This window comes from Coturnix japonica, chromosome 3 (genome assembly GCF_054131305.1).
Source record: "Coturnix japonica strain WE chromosome 3, WE-NBRP24, whole genome shotgun sequence".
NCBI classification, from domain to species: domain Eukaryota; kingdom Metazoa; phylum Chordata; class Aves; order Galliformes; family Phasianidae; genus Coturnix; species Coturnix japonica.
Window position 1 is genome coordinate 96,265,697 of NC_140665.1, and position 10,034 is coordinate 96,275,730.

Below are 10,034 nucleotides of genomic sequence, written 5' to 3' on the forward strand. Positions count from 1 at the left end.
CAGATCAAATCAAAGTATAAAATGTCCTGTACTTTAAAGATGTGCAGCATGTACTTTTCAAGTGGTAATCTACAGGGAAAATCTTTCACTGCCTGCTATAAAGATAACCTCTTGTATTAGGATTCAATGTGAATAGTTATAAAAGTCAGAGACAGAAAGGAACTATTAATTCACCTCTTGTTTCTCTGCCAATCTGGGTTTCTTCCAGAAAACATATTATTGAATGTTATTGGTATAGGTAAGCTAATGGGGATTCCATAACTCTCTTTGGAGGATGTCATCCAAGCTAATAGACCTTGATTTTGGAAAAAGCAGTTCTGACATCCAATCTGCAGCTTCCTTTTTTTCAGTTTCTCCTCATTGTTTCCAGCTATACCTGTTTGAATCAGCTTGCATATTGGCTACCCAGCCCTGGTGCTACACCATTTCCAATAGAGAGCCTTTCTGTCATTGTCTGACTAGCCCAGGCACTTGGATCAGCTCTGTAAGGCAGGCTCGGGGATTCAGACACAGCTTTCACAGAGGAAAGCAATAATGGACCATAAGATCCAGCTATATAACTCTCATTTATTTTTTGGGTGGCACGTCACTACCAAATTGGCTTTGAGAAACTCAGCTTTGGTTCCTCTTGTCAACAGAGGACAAGTCCCTCCCTGCCTCCAGTTTGATTGTCTTGATATTTGTTTAAGCCAGTAACACCAGAACTGTGATGACCTTTCCACTTGTTTTGCTTATGACACATTCCCACAGAGCCATGCTAGCTATTGCTCCTGAGACCAGATCAGTTTTGCTTCTTGTATCATTAATCTCCTTTAATGCTTGTCCAAGGCTTCCAATCACTCATCTGTTGATTGGTTTGAAGAAAACGTGGCTATCCTAATAGTGAAAGAAGCAGGCTGGGAGGGACAGAGGCAGTGAGCAACATCCAAGTGCTGACTTGGGTTTCATCTGGTCAAGACAGGTGAGCTATATCTTTCAGTTCAAATAACACAGTTAATCTAGAAGGCAGAACAGTCACAGAGTGCTAATAAATCTCTAACAAATAGACGTTACTGTTCTTGAGTTTGCTTCCCTGCAAAAAACTGGTGATGCTCCAAGTTGGAGACCAGCACTCCTCTACCAGCTAAGACAGGAGTTACTAGCTTCAGGGCAGTGAATCAACTGGAGTGAATTAACCTCCAGAGGTGGTTGTTCAGACAGCCTTTTCTCAGAATTGAACTTGCTCGTCTGAATACAGAATGAATCCTTCTGGTAGTCATATGCGAGACTATAAGCTGTCACTTCTGATTCCTCCTTCTTAGCACCTTTCAAATCTGTTAACATCTGATCACGAGGAACTTACTATGTCACATGCAAATGGATGGTCAACCAGCTGTGGCTCTGAGATGATAAACACCTCTTGTCTCTGTTGTAGCCAACAGAGGGAAACACCACTGCAAGCAGCAAGACATAACAGGAACTGGGTGCTCCTGATGACGTATCAAATGTGACATGTAGATGAAATTCAGGTATAATAATCTTGCAGTAGACTGCAGCAGCATGTCCTTGCTTCTGGCAGATTTCAGTAACGCAGTACAGTGTCAGAGACATAATTCAGAGCTACTAGACTCATATTCTTGAGTTTCACCTAATGGCCTCAGTATTGGATCTAAAATGACTTCTAGCAGCCAGAAAAGATGCACTGAAAACATAAGCTGCTTGAGCAAGTCCTCAGCAGTTCCTGCTGTAACGACATAGTCATGAAAATAAACTGGCAGATGACAGGCTCCCAGCTCTAGAACAGAAAGGTTGCTGTTTTAATTAAACTTTTTAATTGTCATGGCCATCTCCTCCCACCCAAAGCAGACACTGAATAAACATAGGACGTCATCTCATCCTTCCTACAGACACGGAGCCATTTTGGAAAATCAATGGCAATAATTAAGAGAGCTCTCATGCTCTCATTCCTTGCTTTTACCTGCATTCTACTTTCCACACTGAGTGTATTGACTAAATGTCTCTTCCCAGAAGATCCTGTGTACAGGCTTTCTGCAGACTGCACCAGCAGCATTTCTTGTTAAGGCAGGTGCTGCTGCTCACATAGCAAGTATTTTCCTTTACTGTTTGCAGTACAAGCCCTGTGGGGTCTGAGCACTGGAAGAGTCTGGCAAGAGATATTCTGTCCTCAGAGGTCTTCTGGTCTCTGAGGTGTATAAAACTTGGCCAAGGAAGAAAAGGTGATGCCAGCTTTTCTAGTCACAAACATGAATAGCAAACATAGGTCTTCTCTGCCAGGCTGCCTGTCTCACAGACTTACCCATGGACAGCCCATAGTAGGGTCCCCCCTTCAATGTCTTGGAAACAGAAACCTTCCTCTGAGGGTCAGGTTGGCCATTCTATCAAAACAGACAAACAAAACCCCTCCTGGATGCATGAATCTCTGGAGAACTGATGAAGGCTTGTTGGCCCAGCTGTCCCCATCTATTCCAGCTGCTCTGCATGATCCCAGTGATGCTCACATTATGTCACAACGTGATACAAAGCAGATGGGGCTCAGCAGTGAGTCTGGCTCCCAGTACTCAACCGCTGAAGAGTAATCTTCCTGAAGAGCTTCTTTTTACCTTTCAATCACTACTTGACCCAAATTAGGAGCTTTTGCTGTCATCAGCACTTTGTGCATCATAGTGTTGTTCCTCAAAGTCTTTTTCTTTGTGTCTTTCAATTATTTTATTTATTCATCAGAGATTTACAGCTCATTTTTCCCACAAAGGCCTAGGAAGGTGCTATAGGAATTACCAGCAACACGTGCTTCAGTAAGTGACAGAACTTGCCTATGTCCTGTTTCCTTAAATTGATTTGATTCCCTGTCAGGTGTTGATAAACATTCCTGTAACATCAGTTCAATTTCTCTCTCTTTCCTGGTATCATGTATAACTAATTAACAGACTTAAAGAAGGAGAAATTGGCACGTGCACCCAACTTCAACTTACAAACATTAGGAATGGATCCAAGCTGTTCAACCCAAATAACCCTGGATCTGTAGGCAAACTTAGCAGATGATGCCTAAAAAGCAAGAGGGATTTGTGAATCGCCTCAGGAGACAGCTCAGAGCAACTGACATTTCTGCTGGAGGATTTGAACAGCGCTGCTGGTTTTGCCCTTTGGATCATTAGGCCATGACTAGGTGACGGATAGAAACTAAACCATGCAATGTTATGGCTATTGCATATTGGAGCTGAGTGACTTGGCTGAAAGGCAAGTGTCAAAAGAAGCAGTGAGACAGAGCAGCTGCTTTGCTGCATCATTCCTTCTCTCGTGCAGGAGCCAAGGCTCGTCAGCTCATCTTCCCATGTGTGCAGCCCTCAGCCCTGAGAGCAGCTCCCACCTCTGCTCTGGGCTCCTCCTGGGAGGCTGCAGCTGAAGCCCTCTCCTCCAGTGAATAAAAAACTCCTTTTAATTTCCTGCCTACAGCTATTTGGGGCCACTCGATGCACATTTGTTCTGCTGCCAATGCTTGCCTTTAGCTTACATAAGTTTACTCTTTGGTATTTATCTATCTCCTTGATGCATTAACAGTGCAAGTGAATTGCCTCTCATCCATTGCTTTGCCAGAATAAAATGGCCAGATTCATTCAGTTCCCTCTCATGGCACATGTTTGCTGCTCCTTCCATAAGGAAATGAACAAAACTGGCTCTGAGGAATTTCATCAGGTATACCTCCCACCCCCTTCTGTTTTGCTTCCAGAAGAACCTGCCGTGTTTGCTCATGGCTATTTCCCAAAGGACCTTCCGTTCAAATACCACTCTCTGCTTCCTCCAACACAAACAGTAATTTCCCATGTGGCTCTTCTATCAAAAGTGTTGCTGAAGCCCAGACAGATTAGATCTAAAGCATTTCCTATGTCTAAAAAAGCCCGTGGAGTATTTTGTTTGCTGTTTTGTTTTTATTCTTTCCTTATCACCAAAAGCTACCAAGCTAGTCTGACCCAAGTGACCTTAGTGAAGCCCTGTTACATTTTTATTACATTTTTTTAATTTACTTCTATGTCTTCAGTCTTCTGAATTCCTGTGTGTTCAGTCCCCAGACAGTCTCTGTTATTGTATAGCCCAGCTTCAGGACATCTGACGTTCTCCTTGTTTTTTGAACACTCTCGAGAAATAGGGTGGCTTTAGGATATCTATGGAAGCCAGAAGCAAAACCCAGAGCTGGGACCACATCATAGAACCATTATAGTTGGAAAGACCACTAAGGTCATCTAGTCCAACCATCAGCCCATGCCTGTGTCCCCTCTAGACCATGTCACTCAGTGCAACATCTACTAGGTGTGTTAAACCCAGGGCTCTTTACCCCTCTGGAAACCTCCAAATTTAATGGGAGCAGTTTTCTGCATAACATTCCCTTTGCTCAGTGCACTCATGAAGAAAATGATTCCTGAACATGGCCTTGAAGTACACGTGTGCAAACATCAAGGACTCACATGCCCACCCAATGTCACCCTGCCTATGCCAGCTCAATGTGCTCCTCTGCACTCAGCATCCCATCTATTGAGTTAAAGGTCTGATTCAGGCAGAACCAAAACAAATCAGCCATGGGATAATCTACTTTATATTTTTCATTTGGACAAATATCTCCTTGCTTCTCCATGGGGGTTCTGGGGGCTCTTGATCCACAGCAAGGGCTGGAACAGCTCCTGAATTATTTACATGAAGTCCTCTGTACTTCAGGTTTCACTCCCTTTGCTGGCAAACCAGTGCCTCAACCACCACCATTCCACATCCTTCTTTATAAATACATACAGATACAGAGTATGTACATAGATGTACTTAAAGACATATGTATTTGTATACAACTTATTTCTTTCAAGCATTCCCGTCTCCAGGTGCAACACAGAGCAGTTTGGTCCCCACTGTCTGATTCAGGCTGGGCTCCAAACTCTGCTGGCCACCCTCTGGGAAAAAGAACCCTTTCCCCATTTAGCTGGAGGGTAGCTATGGCAACATCACACAAAGACATCTCAGTGCCAGGCCAGCCCCTGTCTGCAGACAGACGTTGCTTGTTGGTGCTCAGACTGTGCTCCATTTGGACAAAGACATGGTTGTGACATAGGATGAGCCCCTGGTTGGAAGCACCTGGTAGCTGGAAGCAAAGCAATGCTGCTGCCCTGATCAATGGGACATTCTGGGGCATGTTCACGAGCATGTCTTGTAATGGGTAACAAAGAGGCAGCGGAGAGGGACAGAACGAAATGAATGAGCAGAGGCTGCAGCTGCTGTAGAGTAGCTCACTGGGGAGTGTTGTGCTCTCTGAGTTACGTCTTATCTGTCTGGGAAAGCTGATCTAACTTTCTTTTTTTGTCTCAGTGAACTGCCAAGTGGCCGCACACAGATTGTCTTGTTTCTCAATGGAAGTGCTACCTTTTTTTGTTATTTTTTTTCCATGCAGGAGCTGGATTTCCCTGCTTTGCATCATAAAAACAAAGGTTCAGAGACCACAAAGCTCAGCCTGGAAGCCATCAGCCTGCAAATGTGCCGTGGTACCTATTTGAGGAATGTTTGGAAAGCTGACAGGAGAAATCATGTTGCCCAGAAGGCTGTGGGTGCCCCATAACTGGAGGCATTCAAGGCCAGTATGGATGGGGCCCTGGGCAGCCTGATCTTGTGGGGGCAACCAGCCTGTGGCAGAGGGGTTGGAACTGAGTGAACTTTAAGATCCCTTCCAACCCAAGCCATTCTATGACTCTATGACACTTTGATGATTTTATGGAATCTGAGAGCTGACAGTGTCCTAAGGGCTGTGCCAATGGCCCTGTGCTGGGGAGGTGGGCTGGGGACCACCAGCACCACTACCAAGTTTCTGTCTGTTTTCATCTCGACCATGACAATCTGCTTCTATGTTTATCCCCAGTGCATTTCTCTCCTCTCCTCTTTTGAATTTCTGACACCACTCTTGGGGGTGATTCAAACATGGTCTTTTGGGCACAGAACTTGCTGTAGCTCTCTCTGCTCTTCCACATCTCTGGCTGGAGCAATCCCTGAACACACCTCTCAAGAAGACCAAAAGCAGTGGGTGGTGGAGATGGATGTGAGGTCGTGTCCAGCAAGCATTCCTTTCTTTCTTCTCCATGCTGCTACCACTTTTCCTCCTGGCAAAATCCCGCTTCACAGGATCCCTAACCATATGGAGGCTGCAGAGCCAGCAGCCCAGTGCAGTGCCATCTGTCTGGCTTGGTTGTCCCCATCACCTCCTAAGGTGAGCACCCCAGAGGGCCACCCAGCTGGCAGGCGGCCTCGCTGCCTCCACCTGCCTTCCCCGCTCACACAGGCTGCGTGTTTAACTCAGCCTGGCGTGATGATGATGGGTAGTTTGTTCTGGGGTACCACGCATTAATACAAGGAACTAAAAAAAAGCCTGAATAGGGTGTGAGCAAATAGCTCATGTTATCTATTCGCTGCTGCAGAAGGCAGCAACAAGAAATGGCTGTAATAAATGCTGAAGTTCTTAGGGCCTTTTCCTGTGTTGGTTAGATGAAAGGGGGGAAAAAGGAGGTCTGGAACTTGTAGACCTGAATAACTTCATGGTCATGATCTGTACTTTGAAGCGAGATAATAAAAGACATCTTTTAATGCTATTCATTTCAGGAGCCTTTGCTCTTCAGCCAGGATTTTTCTGCCTGCTGGGAACAGCCCAATGGAAAAACTTTTAAAGCATTCAAAAATCCTGTCTGAGATTTTTACTTTGTTCTTTACCTCTGAGGTTTATGTAGCATTGGTGCAGGCTGATCCATCCGACAGAATAATAAATATCAAGATCCTTCAGGTCACACAGGGACCAAGTTGCCAACCCAGAGCTCAGCTGATTTCTCATAAACCCAAGGTGCTGCACCAGCACAGTCTGAACAATACAGAGTTTTAGAAAGTCAGTGAAAACTTCTCTTTCAGGATCTTCCCATCTTCTGAAGGTGCCCATGATTGGTAGAAATGTCCAGGAGTGATCATCCAATGGCACATCTTGGTGATGGACTACTCAGCACTTCTGTATGCTGCAGCATCTGACTTTGGATTCCGGGGGATATTTAAGGGACTCCATATGTAGGTATGAGAGCTGAGCTCTTGCAGAGGGGTTTAAAGTAGCCTGAACAACCAGGAGATGCCCAAATGAGGCACAAATCATCTTTTGGGTATCAAAGAAGTACAGCACGACCTTGGGGATAAGTGCCTGCCACAGCAGAGGGAGGGCAGGGGTACATCTGCCTTCACAGACAGGGCAGGTTTAGGTTTATGGCGGACCTAGCTAAGTTCATGTCCGTATGCAGCCAGTGGAGGAGTTTTGATTCTTCAGAAAATCAGAGATAAAATTCTGAGTGGCCTATACACTTCAGGTACCTCCAAAGAGAGGCAAAAGCCGCAGAGATATTTTCGGGCCTGCAGATATAAACTTGAGTAAGAACGAAACCCCAGGTCCCACTTGGATTCCTGCACCTTTTGCTGGGGTTTTGCCTTGATTCTTTTCTCTGTTGGAGGCTAAATGCAGGCTGTCTCGTCTCCCTTCCAGATGTATTGCTATACTACTTCTTCAATTTTTAATGAAGCCAAGATGCAGTTTTTCCAAAGAGCTTCTGAAAATCAATAGCACTCTTTTGCGATGATATATTTTTACAGCAGTAGGTCAATAAAGAAGAAAAACCCAAAGTCTCCAGGGACAAAACTGCCTTCTTACCTGAAGCACTGAATTTTGTATGACAAAGTTCAGGAAGATAAGTGAATGTATGAATAATTTGGAGGATGTATCACCGCCACATCACTCGTTTCAAAGAGCTCTGATATATGTTCTTCAGGGTTATTAACTTGGTTCTCTGTAACAATGATTTATTTGGAGGTCTAAGGCATTTTAATAATTTTAGTGCAAGAGAATTATTGCCCTGAATTTCTTATAGCAGTTCTTATAGCAGTTCTTATGCTGTTATTTTTTGTTATTCTGTTCGAAAGCCAAAGCCAACCGGTGAATAGGAACAGCAGGGTATCTTTTAGGTAACCTGTTATTAAACCCAAACATTAATATTCAGACTTGTCGTATGAGACTAAGTAATCATTTCAAAAAATATGTGAAACTCTCCTGTAATTTTTTATTAGTAATAAATCACGTTTTTTCATTAGTTTGGGAATGTTTTGTTTGATTAAAAAGTCACCAGCTAAATTAATCTGACTGCAGTTTGGGAATGCATGTAAAACTCCTACAGTACTTCTCTACTTCCATTAATTTCAATGGGATTGAAAGACATGGATGGGTTTTTCCTAAATTTGATACTTTCCTGAGATGGAACTTGTGTTTCTGAGCCATCACTCATGTTGGCTTTCCAACACCAGGTGCAGGAAGGAAAAGCAAAGAGGAAAAGCATACCCATTTAGCTATCAAATTTAGGCATTTCCACTGGAAGGTGGAGCATCTCCTGATGTTCCCCATGAGGAGAAGGGAGAACCACAACATTAATCAAGGTGAGGGGCTGATGAAGAGGGATTCAGAACAGCTAGACTGGCCTTCTTGTGCTGAACAACCTCCCTTCTTCTGCCCTTCCCAGTAGATTCCTGTAAGCTCTGAGATTTCCTTTGCTGCAGCTGCTCTGGAGCAGCCTTGGCAGCTGTTGACTTGGACTGTATTCACCCGTTCACTCAAGGGAGACTCCGAGGATGTGTGACCTTGGAGATAGCCCTGCCAGACCTCTCTCATCCCGCCCCCACTTCCCCCTGCCCCCTTGTACAGATGTTGTCTGCTCTGAGCGCCTTGTCGATACTGAAAGGCTAGGAGCCTTCATGAGCTATTTTGGGATTTATCTGACAGACTTCCCCACTTTCCTGTTTCTCTCTAAGACTTTTATCACCAGTTTCGGTAAAAGCCTGTCTTTCTCTACTTTAAAACCAGATAAACAATGGTCTAATAGCTCTGCTATTCCATTATTTTTAGTTTATATTTCTCCCCATATAATTCCTGCAAGTAAAAATCACTGCCCTGTTAATGACATCTATCATAAGCCTTTGGATCTTATTTATTAATCCCTCTGTCCTAGGACAACTGATCTTATTTTTGTCATTTTTATTCTATCATATTTTGCAAATTTTATTGTCCTTTTTTATTCTCCTTTCACTTTTCTACAAAGCTCTCAGGCAAAAACAGGCTTTGCACACTCATGAATCAACCCAGAAACTGAAAAGAAATGGCATTAGAGACTGAACTGAAGGATTATAATGGAATTTGGTGCTTTGTTTTCCACTTCTGGCACAGGGGCCTCAATAGGTAGGAAGAAATTACACAACAAATCCATCTTGTTTTAGCTGTATTTGAAACAGGGAGAATGTTTGCCAGTCTGTTATTGCTGCTCATTTCATACTAACACCTTGAGTAGCCTTGGGTGAAGGGCACTGGATGAGAATATAGCTGGGCCTAGGAAAAATAACTGTGCAGAAAATAGATGGTGAGCTGGGTGATGGGAAGTAAAATGGGATGTCTCAGGAGAAAGCCTGGGGAAAATGCCCATTGACACAGCTCAGAGGCACAGATACACCACACGGGATCACAGGAGCTCAAGAAGAGCAAACGGTGGAATGGAACTTCTGGAGGGGCTTGTTTTTCCCTAAAACAATCAGGCCCCTACTTGGTCTTTAACACCAAAAATACGTTGTAATAAAATTGTTTGCCATTCAGCAAGTAGCTAGAACCACTTCTAGCCTCATGAAAGCAGTGTTTTCTTTCCAAAGAGTCTAGTTTGTTTTTATTTTCTTCACTGGGCTTGGGACCAGGCTCCGGAAGATAAAATGTTCTCGATGGATGTGAAGCCACGTGTGAGACAGGGTGTAAGTGCAGCAAGCATTCCCACAGCATTACAACAGGGCAGAAAGGGGAAGATAAAGGATCCTATATCCAGGAGAAATCACATTTATCTGGAAGCAACAAGCAAGTATGAGAACAATGCTCTATGCTTTATCTAACAGCAATGCCTTCTCATCTCCTTTACAGAATAGTTTCAGTGACCAACTGGGCTGTGTCCTGGAAAACCATATTA

The 10,034-nt window shown here is 44.0% G+C and overlaps 1 long non-coding RNA gene across 3 annotated transcripts; it reads left to right on the plus strand.

Moving 5' to 3' along the window:
- The first annotated feature begins 687 nt into the window (after positions 1-687).
- On the plus strand, positions 688-8,173 carry LOC146761592 (uncharacterized). 3 transcript variants are annotated; one of them, XR_014944301.1, is made up of 4 exons: positions 688-961; positions 5,423-6,229; positions 6,919-7,072; positions 7,532-8,173. It is a non-coding gene; the product is annotated as an uncharacterized LOC146761592 (long non-coding RNA). The 3 variants fall into 3 exon arrangements; XR_014944299.1 differs by having other exon boundaries at positions 6,919-8,173; XR_014944300.1 differs by having other exon boundaries at positions 5,423-5,513; positions 6,919-8,173.
- Positions 8,174-10,034: the final 1,861 nt, after the last annotated feature.